General features: G+C 35.7%; 1 long non-coding RNA gene across 1 annotated transcript in view; it reads left to right on the plus strand.

Moving 5' to 3' along the window:
- Window positions 1–80: 80 nt before the first annotated feature.
- Window positions 81–15,545, plus strand: part of LOC115948150 — a 37,343-nt gene continuing 21,878 nt past the window's right edge. Inside the window, exon 1 of the long non-coding RNA XR_004082004.1 lies at window positions 81–195. This is a non-coding gene — a long non-coding RNA (uncharacterized LOC115948150). The remainder of the gene's footprint in view (window positions 196–15,545) is intronic.

A 15,545-nucleotide genomic window follows, 5' to 3' on the forward strand; every position in this document is an offset into this window, starting at 1 on the left:
GGTGGTCCAAGGATGGGACCGGCGTGCAGAGCTCTGGAGCTTGTGGAGGAAGGCAGCGGGCGCAGAGAATCACCCCGTGTGGCGTTGTTAGTGAGGAGGCGGTGTCTCCGGGGAGAAAGGCGAAGGCGCTCGGTCACCACGGTGTGACCCTCATCGGAAAACTTCATTTTCCGACGGGAATGGGAAAGTTTGGTGGTGAGTCATTTTCTCATTAAAGAGGGAATCTGGACGTCGAAAGCAATTTGTTTTCCGGTGTAAGACTAGCAGAAGGTTCTGCAGAAAGCGGCGTGTTTCTGCGGCCAGCAGGATTTTCTCGACTCACAACTCTCCCCCGATTAGATAGACAAACTGATGTTTGTCCCCCAAAAAATAAAAACCCAAACAAACAACCTCCCCAAACAAACAAAAGAAACAAAAAAGGCAACAAAAACCACCCAAACAAACAAAAAGAGAACGGGATCTTTTCAATTACTGTTTTGTTTTTTTTCCTGTATGATAGATCATGGAACACAATCGAAGCACAGTAACACATCTTAAAAACAAGTCCCTATTATCAAGGTTTACAGTTCCTAGCTCTAAGCCTGAAATGAAAAAAACCGGCTCTGCTTTAACTAAAATGTATATAGCAACAAAGTTACTATATCGACATCATAAAATAGGATACATAGTTCATACTGTTTATTTAACTTCGGACATAGCAAAATAGATTTATTTGTTACTACATGAATTATCAGACTAAGTTCTATTAGGTCTCTTTTGCAAGAGGTCATAGGTATGATGTCTTTTGCTGTCTTATGATTTATTGTAGGAAAGATACAAAGTGCAGTGCCCACTGTTTGTGCAAACTGGCAAAGCTTTATTCTTGGGGAACAAGGTTACAAGGGTTTAGAGGAAGCAAGTTCGTGTGGTTAGCCTGTTTCAAACACCTGTTTGAATTGCAAAATGAAAAAGACATGAAAGAATCAACTCTGCCAGTATTGCAACTGTCTAGATTTACTTGACCATGGTGAATTTTAACTGCATTCACTGTAGTAAAGACAGGGTCAGTTAAAAAAAAGGAAGAAAATTCTTAATTCCTAAGATATTAGATGGTATTTGTATTCCTCACCATTGTATTTACGCAATTTATATACTGCATGCAAAGTTGTTAGGACCTTATCCAGAAACTTTTACCAATTACTTGGCTTTTAGTGTACTTATATCAGCAAACCTTTCAGTAACAGTTACATGCTCTCCATCTTTTCACTTCACAAGACGTGGAATTTACAATGGCATGTTTTCTTTTTAATTGGGATTTTAGCAGATGTGGCTGGTGGCAGTTAGGCTTGCCTCCAGGATTCTTTTCTATGGATTTTCCCACAAACCATCTCTTCAATCTGTTCCTCCTGTTCAAAAGTTTCAGAGGTAATTGCAATAAAACAACTCTTACACATCACTTTGCAAAGCACGTTAGGAAGTCTCATCTCATAATAGGTATCATTTATCTGGTATCTAATATGGAATTTAGTGAATAGTGCTTATGGCTCTTACAAAAGCAACTAGGAGAGATAGCAAAGATTCCATCTACTTCTTGTATTGGAACCAGAACTTTTTTTTTCCCTACTGGAGATTCACCTAGCAGCAGGAACAAAAGACAGGTGGATTTCAAGAGGAGGCATGCACTCTCTTTTCATATTGTCAAGACATCTTGTTCTTGATTATGCCAAAATGATTTTTAGATTTATTTGTTTTCAAGCTGCAACTTAACACCAATCAAAACTTTATTAGGTAAATAACAAGCTACCTACTTGCTGTGCTGTGCATTCAAAATACCTTACACTATTACAGTGGGTTCTAGGTCATCTTTATATAGGATTTGTGTGGTGCTTTTGACAATGGAGAAAAAAAATTCTCATTATTCATTCTTAGCTTGATTTTGATAAAAAGATTTCTTACTCTTTTTCTTCTTTTTCTTTTTTTTGTTTTCTTTTTCTTTTTTTCCTACAAAACCCACATAATTTGGGCCCTGGAATTAATTTACATTTCTCACTATTATATCAAGTGGCAATTTTTATTTATTCATTTTCAGAAGCCTTGGTAGACTTTTAGTTTATTCATCTTTCTTGTTCCAATATAGTATATGTACAATGAGGTCTGAGATAAATTCAGTAGCTAGGGCAAGTTGTTAAATTTCATTTCTTAAATATTTATGATTCAATATTGTCTACTAAGTACTAGTAATGTTGGTGAAAGAATTAGACATGTTATAAACATGTGAACTTCAGTGAGAGTCAGACAAGTTACAAATACTGTATTTAAAAATACAAGGCTGCTTGAAACTGTTACATGTTGAAGCAGGTAAACAACACACAAGAAAGCCACACAATCTGAAGTCCTACAGAAATTTAGATAATATTTAAAAACTGAACACATACTTTCAATAGTTAAATAAACTGACTAGTACAGTTTAGCCCACTATTCTTCAAAGATGTTAGTTATCCTAGGTTTCAAAGACAGCCTTTTCAGGTTTTTCTCATTTCAGGTGAGTGATTCAGAGAAGTTTAGAAAACATCAGACAAATACAGTTAAAGTACAACAAATAATTTGTTTTGCTTCAAAATATAAACTAATATTCTATGGCTAAAGAGCTATATTATTGCTATTATATTTTCACTGCAAAATAACAGTGAGGAATTGCTTTTCAGAATATTCACTTACATTAGCACCTTTCCAAGCACAATCTTCTAAGACAGTATTTAAGGCTACATAGTTTTATAATTTTAATAATTTGCAATATGTTCATTAGAGCTATAGCAAGTTATGCCTAATTTAGTTGCTTCATTAAAAAGTACTGAATGAATAGTCAAAACAAACTGTATCAGGCAGGTCCCATTTCCTTCCCCTGTATATCAATGGCTAATTTCTGTTGGCATGAAAGGAAGCCAGATGTACCCTGCAGTCAAAATTTATTTCTTTGATTCAATAAGACAGTTTTTCATTTTATGACTTTTGCAAAAAGTTATTGACAGACTCAGGAATATAAGCTTCTCTCATGCATTCTTCACTTTAGATTAATTTTCTGAAATTCTTCCTATCTCATTATGCTGCTTGCAATCTGCACATGCACTATATTGTCTTTGTCTCCTATAAAGACTTATAACCATTATGCAATTTTAAACCATTTCCACAAAATATTATTAAATTCAAAACTCTGCATTTTCTTCCAAACTAGTAAAATGATTTTAAAAGCAGCCCTAGAAATTCCTGACACAATAAGGAGCAACATTTAGCAATTGAAAAATCTTCATTTATGCCAATTTAGTTTTAGAAACTAAGTATTATGCATGATAGGACAACCAGAAACTTGAAAAAAATAAGTGAAAAACCATGTTTGAGTTTTTCCTCTGTCTTGTGAAATGAAAAGCAATCCCTAGCCACAAATAAAGAAGCTCAACTCCTGTAAATACTTCATGACATCTATTTCATTCTGTCTCTTCTTCCCTGCCTTAATGGCAGAAATTGTATTGTGTCTTCTCCTGCTTTACATGCAGTGTCAATCACTGATCATGTTGTAAAATATCCCAATTGAGCATATCTTGGAACAGAAATGGATACTAGCTGAGATACTAGATACCATCACCACCTCACCCCCTGACAAAGTGTTCAGCACCTGAAAAAACTGTCTGTTAAGGATATAATTGCTGCATTAAACCTAGAACACCAAAACTTTGAAATTATATTTTGGATTCTAAAACCTAGCCAAGGAAGGTGCTAAATTTGACAGTAGTACCTATGCCCAAGTAACCTGAAGTTTGCTCTGGAGAAACTACAGCATATTCAAACATTGATGAGAGAGGAGGCAGCAGTGAACGACTGTCTTCCTGCAGCAAAAAGCCTGCCAAGAGGCAGTGACCTTCCAGGATTTGTGTCCACATTCTCTATTCTTGGAAGGTCTGAGGGTTCCTAAGTTGTTTTGAGGCAATCCAAGACCAAGAACGGGCTTCAATGAAGGAGATAGAAAGATAAGAGTTGGAAGGAATATATGAGCAAAAGAAAGTGCTGTAGGAAAGTAGCATGAGGCAGAAGACCTGTCTTCAGATCAGTGCTTCAAGTCCTCCTGGCAGCCTCTGAAGCACTAGACACTCTAGCCTGGGAATGAGACTCTGAGTATCTTCAAATGTATATTGCTCTCAGGAAGTAGTTTAAGGTTTAAATGTGAGCATGTATTACAAGCAAAAAATTTTTCCCTTTAAATGGATACTGACCCTCCAAGCTCATGGAAACAGTCTGATTCAAATTTTTAATACTATTTTACTGGAAAACTGCAAACCCAGAATACAATTATTTTATTCATCAAGAAATTAATTAATTTTCTGGTGGAATCTCAGTATTCCTATTCTTACTTATGCACTACAGTTTTACATTATAAAATCAAAGAAGTTCAAAACCTTTATTCTAAATTCTTTTTCATTGTAGGAACAATCAATGTTATTTCTGAGCTAATATCTGTTTAGAAAATCATAGTATTTAGTATATCAGAGCTGTTAACACAGTTTTTAAAAACTGATCCTTTGCTATGGGTAGCATATAAAAGGATTTGCATGTTAGTAATCTTCTAAAAGAGGTAAAATAAAGGGAAACAAATATTGTGTATTCATTTCAAAACAGAGTATCACTGAAACTGGAATCTTGGATATAATGGATAATAAGAACATGAAACAAAAATTTAGAGGGCCTAACTTTCTGGACTTTATATGAACCATGAAGCATATTGACTGAGTAATCCATAACATTCTTTTGATCATTCAGTTGTTTATTGTTATCTCACAATAAGTTAGTAGTACCTGCAGAACAAGGCTGGTGGTAAAAGGCTAATTCGGACTAAGCAATTTTAAAACGGCTGTATTCCTTGGTTTTGAACTGAAAAGTATGTATTTATTTCTAATTTTCACTCAACTGAGAAATATTTAGGTTTCAATTTGTTGCCCTGCTTTCACTTTTGGGGCATTCATATTCTGGTGTACTGTTCTAGACTTACCTTGTGTGCATATCGAGTCCACTGCTAGAGACCATAGCTTTAGCTGTAGCTCAGAGTGACGGCTGAAGTCGAGGATGCTTAAGGGCCTTCAAAAGGGCCTTTTCAGTTTTTGCATACCCTTCCTCCCTCCCTTCCACCACTTCATTCCCCTCTTGATAGAGAATCTTTTCCTTTGCAGAATGTGCACCTACTCCATGACAGTATTCCTGATTTACATAGAGTTTTTCTTTTCTTCCCCTGCTCCTCTGCTATGTTTGTAAAGAATAACTACACCAAATCAATATAAACACCGTAGGGAATAACTGGTACATATCTGCATTGTAGATACTCCAAATACTTTGAAAATTGTATACATCAGTTGCCTATTTTCATAGCAAAAAATAAAATTGCTTTCAGCATAGCCAGTTTTAAAATTGATATCCCAAAGTACATTTATTTTCACATAGCTGGAAATAATATGCTTAAATATTAAATAAATCAGGCCAAGAATATTCAAAGTGTCTATTGTTGGCCTAGTTTATGAAACAGATGAGAAAAGAATCAGGTTTTCGAAAACACACATATTAAAAAGCAGATTTTTAAAAATCTTACAGTATATTTTTGAAGAGAAAAAGAGCTTACAGCTTGCTTACTCCTATTTTTGGCATGATACATTTACAGGCCAGTGCAAAGCAAACAAGGTAGTTACCTCAGATAATAAAAATAATATCCAAAAGCAGAAATTACTGTTGATGCTCCCCTTTCATTTAAAAGAGCTGTTTCTCTTATAAAGGTACTAGCACTACTTTAATTTATGCAGTTAATTTTTCCATCCAGTTCATAGGCCAATCCCAAGAGGGAAAAAAATGGCCCCAGCTCTACCCCTTATACAAGGCAGGCAGATTTAACAAGTCTTGATCTGAGAAAGTAGTAATGCAAATGCTTAGGATTAAACATGTGGTTATGTCCTTTTTTTGAATTAGAATCTGTGTCAGAATGCTTATTTAGCTACAATTCTGATATTAAGAAAATCTTCTTGTGTTGGCTGACCTGACACAGAACGTGGCATTGTTTTGAATGTTCCTTTTGTTTTATACATTTATGGTAAGATATATTGAGTATATAAATATTTGTATGAGATACATAGATTAGCTAATAAACATTTAATGTCTTCTTTCCAAAATTATTTTTGTGATGTCTATTGTGATAAGATATGACCAAGACCAAGAGAAAACTTCTAGATACAGTGATATAAAAACTCTGAACCACTCATACTTGTGAACAGATACACGCAAATGAGTTCTCATAAGATGTATTTGAAACTAATAAATGCTGGTATAAATTGAGTTCTTGGCACATACACTACCCCATGCTAGTGTTACTGTGTCACTACAGCATGAAAGTAGAAAATACTTAAATAATTCAACTTTTAAAGATGTTCCAACTATTAAAGATGTTGGGACCTCCAGCCATAGCTGGCTCATGGGCTGATAAATGCACAGGTTGGACAAAACTAAGCAAGACCAAGGAGCTAATATTCCTTTAAATCTCAGCTCTCCAGGATGGCCACTTGCACCTGACAAACTGCAAATGTTCTCCACTGGTATCTTCAGTTTAAATCCCTGGAACAGGAAAATATAAAAGCCCACTAGGACACAGTGCAGCATAAAGACGCAAGCCAGTTTTAAATGAAGTATTTTGGGTACTGGCAGCAGTCAAGCTGTGATAGCAGAAAGCTTACTCTGTGCAAGAAGTTGATTCTGCTGCATGGGCATGTTTAGCAGCCTGTTCTGCACTTCACGCTATTGTGAGGTGGCTGCTATGCAATGTTTTGCATAATACCTGCCATGCAAAATGTATCCAATAGAGCAGAGGCACCTGATAAAAACCACTTAACTGGGCTAGAACTACATTGCACAAGAATATATATAATAAAAATTAAACATGTAATTAAAGGTATATTATACACTATAAAACTACAATTGCATAGTTTATTCTAATAATTTCTGCCTATTCATTATACCACTTCCCCCTTTCTCAGAACTTTTCTGTGTAAAATGTGGCTGGTCTTGAGATGTATGCTTTCTAGAAAGAAAACATTCACATGAAAGTAATGAGGCATTTCTGAAGAAACACTACTTGTGGTGGGGCACATGTGCAAATGAAGAGTAAATCTCCAAACACCTGCAGTTATTCCAAGATTCTCAGATGAAATGAACAACTTCAAGACTGCTGCTGCTAATAGGACACAATAAAAAAACAGCAAAATCTCTCTTTGCTGTTAATGCCAGTGACAAGAAGATCCTGGGTGCCCCAGGCCCATAGTAGGATGCCACTGCATTGCAGGGAGATATCTGATGTGTCACATTAACTTTCTTTTCAGGTGGGCAAGGAATGACTGTACAAAGAGGTATTAGGATATTAAGCAGTATGAAAGCATGATAGTAAGTTCAATTAACAGAAAGGATATAGAAACATACGGAAAATGTTCATGTAACAACAGCAGGGACACAATTTTCAATACAGAATAAATAAGAAATAAAGGATAGGTTTAAACTCCTCTATTTACAAATTAGGGATTTTAAGCAGAGATTAGAATTACATAGGGAAACAGAAAAGTACAAAAATAATTGCCTTTTTAACCACAACAAATTGAAATTAATGTAATGTTTATTCTCCTGTTATCTTTCCAAATGTCTACTAATTCATAAATGCAGCCATTTTAGCTACACAAAGTAAGCAATTTACCTTATGTGGGATAGAGACTCATACTGCTATCTATTATAAATATTAAAATCATTTATTTACAAGAACAGTAGACAATAATGAGTAAGATAAGTACTAACAGAGACAGAAACAGAAATTAAAAAGAAATGAAGAAATATCCTTAAAACCACTGTACAATACTTTGGTGCCTTACTTGGTACTTCATTACATCATGTTTTGTATATAAGATGTTTTTTGTAACTCTGCCCAGGACACTGCACACCTTACTGAGATAAGACCAGAGAGAGGCAATACTGAGGGGGTAGGAGGCTACATAATTCTTCTTGTAAATTTTTTGGGGTTTAGAAGAACTTACATATGTTACACAAGTTCTTTCTACTCTGTGCAATGACAGTAGTCTGACCAGACTGAAAATGCTTGGACTCCACAGAAGTAGTGTTGTCTTATCTATTACATTTACAACAATACTTATGCATTACAACTTATACATTATAACAGTTACATTACTACAACATCTATCTCTTCTTGTCGAGGCAGTCACAACACAAAACAAAGACCTCAAATGTCCCATTATTACTAGTTGGTGGCTCACCTACTTCCAGGTGTCTTGATTGGAGAAAATCCAGTCCTGACCTCCTTGTGGCTTCCACCTGCCACTCTCTGCTACACCAACGCCGCCTCCCCCACTCCATCCCAGTGGGTCACAGATGCCCTATACACTTTGCAGCAATATTTATACATTACAGTAAACATTACAACAGTTACATTAACAGAGTCCATCCCCTCCAGGGGCTTTTCCTGAAGCACACAGCCAGAAGCATCTGCAGCTAATCCAGCAGCAATCCAATGAAGGATATTGCTGCCAAATTGCTACAGAGCCCTGGCACGTCCATAGGCTCCAGAGTCCAACCTCTCCTTGTGATTCTCCAACCCCCTCGGGTGCCTACCCTCCTGGGGTCTATCCTCTTCTCCATCCCCTCCAGGGGAACTCACCATCTTCCCCTGGTTCTTGCAGCCGCCTTCTGGTTCTTGCAGTCTTCTCCTGATAGCAGCCTTCTCCCGCTTCTTGCAGTCTTCTTCTGGTAGTGGCCTTCTCCTGTTGCAGTCTTCTCCTGGTTCTTGCAGCAACCACCTCCTCCTGGGACTCCACTCCTTTTATGCTACTTACTCTTAATTGGTTACAGGTGTGACTCTTAATTGGCCCCAGCTGCAACTCATTGGGGAATAAGATTACATACTGTGCCCCCTTACAATTCTCCCTACAAAGTAGTGATTTTTTGAAGGCTGATAAGTGCTAAATTTGGGAAAAGATCTTAAAGCTTTTTCTTTCAGCTCTTGAAGAAGTCTATAAGCTGTTAAAATTTTTATTTGCAAATAAAAAGTAGAGTGTTTGCAATTTTTGGAGAGTAAGTACTGTCTTAGATCGTTGTATGATAAACTGTGATAACTCCTGTACTTCTAAAGGCTCAATGGAATGTACAAGTACTATGCATGTATGACTTTGTATATATAAAAATAATTTTATAAAGCTTTATCTTTAGGGGAAAAAAGAGTGATGTTAGAAAACTTTAGTAGTGTATTGTCAGCATCAGTTATGTAATTGTTATACATTACAGACATTTTTAGACTGTCATATTCAATGTTTCTTTTAGATTGCAAAGATACTAAAACAAGAGTCTATGAACAAGAAATAAAAGAAATTAATGTCAAGCACTTCTAAACCTCTTCAAAATTACAGACAGTGTCAAAAGAATGATGAAAACAATATTCAAATGACAACAGTCATGCCAGGTTGTTCCTTGCAAGCTCTCAAAGCCATAGTAAGTTTATATTTCTTTTTCTTTAATTCAAAACAAGAAAGCAAACAAACAAATTTAAAAAATCCACAACAAAACCAAAAACAACCAAAGAAAAATACACACCAAAATTCCAAAATTAAAACCCCATTTTCATTGCTTCCTTGGTGTTAATGACCTATGCTATTGAAATAGACATCTTTAAAGAAGCAGCCACTCTTCCAAATACAGAGAATCAAACACCAAAGAAAGAAACAAATCGAATCACTCCTCTGTGCACATTCCCCTGGCCAGCTGGATTGTATGTCACATTTGGAACAGTTTCTATGCCGAATCAAACCTTTCATTCTCAAATATACTGGTGCAGAGAAAGCCAAGGGCCAGATTTTGGTTTCAGTCTTCAGCTATTTTGTTTCAGTGTAAGATCAGAAGTCAACATTGATAAATACTGTTTTGTCCATAGACATTACCCTCTTGCTCCCACTAAATCTTCTTTCAATCTGTTAGATTTTTCTGCAGCATTTTAGAGCTATTCTTTCATGCCTTTGTCCTGCTGCATCTCTGTTAGTTGATGCCTGACTTATAAACTCACCCTGCACAAGGGTCAGTTTTATTTCCCTTCAGCTCGCTATATAATTTGTGTAAAGAATGACTTCCTGTGACTAAACTACAGTCTAAAACAGAGTTGGATGTAAAACCACTGATGAGTAGGGAACACCAACTTAGCCAGCTGTCTTATTTCCTAAGTGGCACAGGTACCGCAAACAGAGGGACGTTCCACTGGTTTCATGTAGAATTTTTAATTTGATTCAATTACTCTTTCCTTATATTTTTAGGTGATCCCAAAAACTGAGGAGACTGCTTAAACTTGTGCAATGATGCATGTGTTCTTTTACACAGGAGGACTGTATATGATAAGCATACACAAATGGAAGATGAAGACTATGGACTGGTCTTGAGCTTGAAATTAATTTCTTTATCAATGAGGACCATAAAAAAATTGTTTCTTGTGAAAACTGCATTTTCTGAATTTTCAATTTTTCTATGCCTGTAGCTATATTATATTAACAGCACTTCTCCCCCTTTCACTTCTCCATTTCTTTACACTGTAAAGTACATTGTTTTGGTTAAACAGTTCCACCAGCTATCTCATTCTGTAAGATCTGAAAAACACCGTTTTCTAAATACATAGTAAATACTTTGAAATTGCATATTTCAGGAAGCATAATTTTCTCTATACATGCTATGGAAATAAAATTTTGAGTTAGTATGTTCTGTTTGCAGAGTCTGATTGTGATGTCACTGAGAAGTATCTGCATATAGCAGTGGTTCTTTGAAAGAATGAAAGGAAAAGACAGAATGATAGGAAAGGGAAGGGAAGTTCTGGAAAGTGAAAGGGAAAGGGAAAGGGAAAGGGAAAGGGAAAGGGAAAGGGAGGATGAAAGGAAGTAACAGGATTAAATGAAAACTATATGTGATATGGTCAAGCCATATAAGCACTGGCAAAGTTAAACACTCAGTTAAGTGACATGTATAGTAAACTTGTATTGATACTTGGCAGAGGAAAAACTGTGAATTAAGAACATTGGAGAAAAGTGTAATTTTTGTTACGTTAGTGAGATTTGAGGATTTACACAGTTGTCATCCCAGATTTTTTTCTAATGGCATTTTAAATAAAGGTCCAGAAAAACAAATATTAATTGGTGAAACTGAGAATTAATAATTAAAATGTAGTGTCTTAGGAAGAAAAGCTGTAAAAGATGTAAGTGAAAGAAAGTACAATGCCTAGAGGAAAGAATATTGTGTGCAATTTGGAAATAAAACCTTTCTTTTCCTTGGTACTTGCAGCTTATGAAACTGTTGCTTGTGTAATTTTTCTGCACCATCTATACTTTGTATTGCTTTGTAAGTGTGATCAAATCAAAGTTAGAGAAGATGTAGGGGTTTGGTGTACCTGCTAAGATTTCTTTTACATATCAAACCTGAATTTAAGCAACACCACGTACTGGTTATATTGAACTGCATATCCTGCATTTAAAAAAAAACACAAAAAGAATGAATAATGAAAACAAAATCTCTTATACCAAGTAATTTTGGATTTGCTATACTTAATGTTATTTTTTTTTAAGAAGAAAATCTGATCCTAAATATCAGCTTTTGAATATAATACAGATCCTAAAGCCACATTAAACATTAACAAAAAAAAAAATCACAGCCACATTTGACTTGTTGGCAACAAAAATAACATTATAGACATGAACATTTTTCTCCTCAAAAATTAGGAGCAGAAGAATGGAATCACCATTCAGTACATGTGATGAAAAAATCTGCAGAAAAACATATTTATGAAGTATACTGAAAGAAAGGATCATTACACTTACTTATAATGAAATCCATATGGTTTCCACAGGGACCTGTTTGAATTACGGCACAATTTTTAGACAAAGCAAGACTAATTTGAAATTTGTCAGCAGTGAATAATTTACTTTGTCCTTTTCTAAAGCAGCAGTAGCAACAGTTTAGCAACAGTTTTTTGTTATTTTATTAGAAGTCTAAGGAAATATCTCCAAACTCAACTCATGCCATGTGAATTTACTGGGGCTTTATCTTTAAAAGTTACCCTTTTCATTGCCGTCTTTCCTTCTTAGTGTGACTTGCTGAGTATCTTGCTCTATAAAACAGGTTATAGAGCTGGAAATGGTCTGTAGCATGGAAGTTAGTCCTGAAGCCCTCACTGGGAGAAATACAGGTTTTGTGCAAGTGGCTTTGTCTGTGAGTCCAGAAGTCTTTGGAATAGAGGTGGTGCAGCAGCTCCAGCTCTGGCTCCGTTGGCACATCCTGGTTGCAGCAGCTCTTCCAATTCACAGACTACTCATAGCAAGTGTAGCCCCAGCCAAGCCTGCAAAGCCAACTTCTGTTCTTGGTTACAAGGATACAGCTCTGAAAAGATGCTGGCCTGTTTTATTCATTTGTGGTACATACTGGTGTCAATGTCTTTGGATATGAAATTAATGTTCATTCAAGCAGCTTCCCACTCATGTAATATTACTGTCCCTATTGAAATTATGGGAAGATATGTCTAAGAGAAGACTTCAGAACTTTGTAAATATTCAGTTAGAGTATAATTTGCTACCAAATTGAAACTTGTTTGAGGCTGAAGTAGAAGCAACTGTGCTGAATTTATTGGAACTGCATCTTGTTTCAAACTGCCTCATAGCTTTATTTAAAGCTCTGCATTCTTCAGAAAGGAATTTGGAATAATAAATGTTTCAGCCAGGCTGTGTAAAAAGTGTTAGTAGGTATTTCCTTTCACCCTAGCATGAGTTTAGGAGAATCAGCTTTTATTCTCATGTATACTTCATGCAAGACTGCTAAGAAACATGCTGAGATTTTTTTGCAGTTTTTGCTTTCCATATCTGAAAATAAGAAGTGATAGTAGTGCTCCTGTACTCTCAGTAAATAAATATTCCACCTTAAATGTATTCTGAAATTTACATATGTGCCAATTCATTATTTAGGCATAATAAAAAAAATTAAAATTTCATCTTTATTAAAAGTTATGGGGTTTGACATAATATCCTAGGGTGAAGCCAAGGACAGATAACACTAGCAAAATAGCTGTGAACTTCATTAATGATCGATTTCCTCAAGATTTAAATAAGTTGTAGCATGATTTGAGGCATATTTGGAAGAACAGCTGTTTTTAATTTAGACTTTCAGTCTTTATCTTTAGTCTAACTACCTTGGACTATTGATTTTAAGCAAAAATCCTAAACTAGTAAATTGGCAGCATTAGTAAATCCTAAGCTAGTAAATTCAGCTAAAAATCTAAACATTAAAATTAGGCAGAGAAGGCATGAAGATCTGAAATGACATATACTCCTGCTTCAATATGGGTAGAACTGATGGCAATTAAAATTCATCTCCAACCTACCCAGGAGTATTTTCCCTGCATCTTTTAGGAACTTTTCTCTCCAGGTTTTTATTTTACCACTATTACAGAAGACAAATGCAGTCAAATAGAAACTAGTATAAACTCCATGCAAACAATTCATATGTTTCAGTATTGCTCTATTTTACTGAAGCAATGCAAAGGATTGTACTACCAGCACAATGCTTAAGAAGCAGCAATAGATTTTGAATAAAGAGCTCTGCATTCCACTGGCAGCTGAGGAGATCAAACAGAAAATATGCCAGCAGTATAGACCAATGCATTATCACCCCCTCCCTCTTGCTGCATAACTGTGCTTCATAATGTGCCATAACATTGGCAAGCACAGCTCAGAGCTTTTTAAGAACACAAGGAAGCTCATGAATAATGGTTGAATCAGGAAAGTGATAATTAAATGAGACAACTGAATGCTGGTGGAGTCCCCAGTGGAAAACCCTGTTCACTGAAGATCATCTTCATTTTCCTGGGTTTAGCGGTACAACACTAAAGATATTTTTCAAACCAAAATTTTAATGAAAATACTGAAGTTCCCAAAAAGATATGAGGTATTTTCCTGTATGTAAGAAGCTCTGTTTTAAAATGAAATGTATATTATGTGCTTCAAAGAGAAAAAAAAACCCCAAAAAACTATAAAAGCTTTCATTCTTGATTCAGTGAGATAAAATATTTTGTTGATTTACCTAATTAGTTGACACCATTAAATTTATATTATAAAATGTGGCAACCAATAATGGGTAAATTGTAAGCATCTTGGCTTAAATGTTTGCTTCATGTTTCTCCTTGTATTGGAAGTATAGTAACTTTTGTTCCATCTCCAGTTTCACCTACTTTGCGACCTTAGAGCAAACATGGTTCGCTGCTACTTATCAGTGGCCAGTCTCAAATTTTTATACAATAAGTGTCTCTACTGTCTCCCTGTCCTGTCACCAGGCCATGCTCCTCCTAAAGTTGCAAGGAGAGGCTGCCATGCTCCTTGTGCATTAATCAACACTCAGTGGGTCCGAGAGCCAGGAGCTGCAAGCTGTACACCCAGATCCTTTTTGGTTTTGTACTCTCCAATTAAGTGCTCTCCACAGTTCACCCCTCGAAACAGAAATGAGAAATGAGTCTTTTTATGGAACAAAAAATTGCTTTTTGTAAAAGCACTAAAAGTCAAAGTGATTAAATGGCTTGACATTCATGTGGACATGATGGCAAAATCTGACTGGAACACAACAGTTTTTGTGACTTATGGTGTGTCTAATATACATTCATTAATCCATTTTTATTTGAAATAAAGTCATAAAGTCTTATTCCTTTATCACCTGACTTGTCATTCTTAAAACAAAAGCCAAAACTGACTGACAATGGACCTCCAGGTCGCATTTTGAACAAATTCAGAGGGTTTTTTTTAAACTGCCAGTTTTTATGTATCTTCTTGAAAGGATATTTTTAGCATCTGAACTGCCTGAATTAAAAGATCTAGAAAAATTATTTGGGGTATGTTTTTGTTAAAACACCATACAAACTATTGGCATTTATCATACTTATGTGATTTTTTCAGTAAAATTTCAGTTTCAGTCTTTGCTATGCTGGTAAATGCAATGGAAGTTCAAAGAATCCTTATACCGCAAAGGATAAAAGCTCAAAAGCTTTATCACCTAAATCAAGGTGATGTAAAAGCAGTGAAGATTATTTACTCACAGAACCATAGTCCATCGTAATCAAGGTTCTGGATTGGGTATATAAAATTATGAACTGCTCTTAAGCCACACAAGAATAATTAATAATATGAAATTTCTTTTTTTTTTTCCAGTAACGAAACTTGAAAGTTGCTCTCTCTCTTGCTTTGCCAGTGCCTCAGAAAACTTGGCCAATGCAGATTTAACATATAATGGCTGCTCACATGTATTTTTAGACTCTCTTAGTTGTTCCAGATCCAATTTATGGCACACAGTTCCAGTATTTTTTTTACCAGAGGAAATTGAACGTGGTGGCGGCCTGGTTGCAGAGATGGGGTGCAGGTTTTTAGCGCTATGTGGGTGTGACCACGGTGTTCATTCCATACCACCAACTTCTTCACTGTGTTCAGCAG

This window comes from Geospiza fortis, unplaced genomic scaffold (genome assembly GCF_000277835.1).
Source record: "Geospiza fortis unplaced genomic scaffold, GeoFor_1.0 scaffold279, whole genome shotgun sequence".
Lineage (NCBI taxonomy): Eukaryota > Metazoa > Chordata > Aves > Passeriformes > Thraupidae > Geospiza > Geospiza fortis.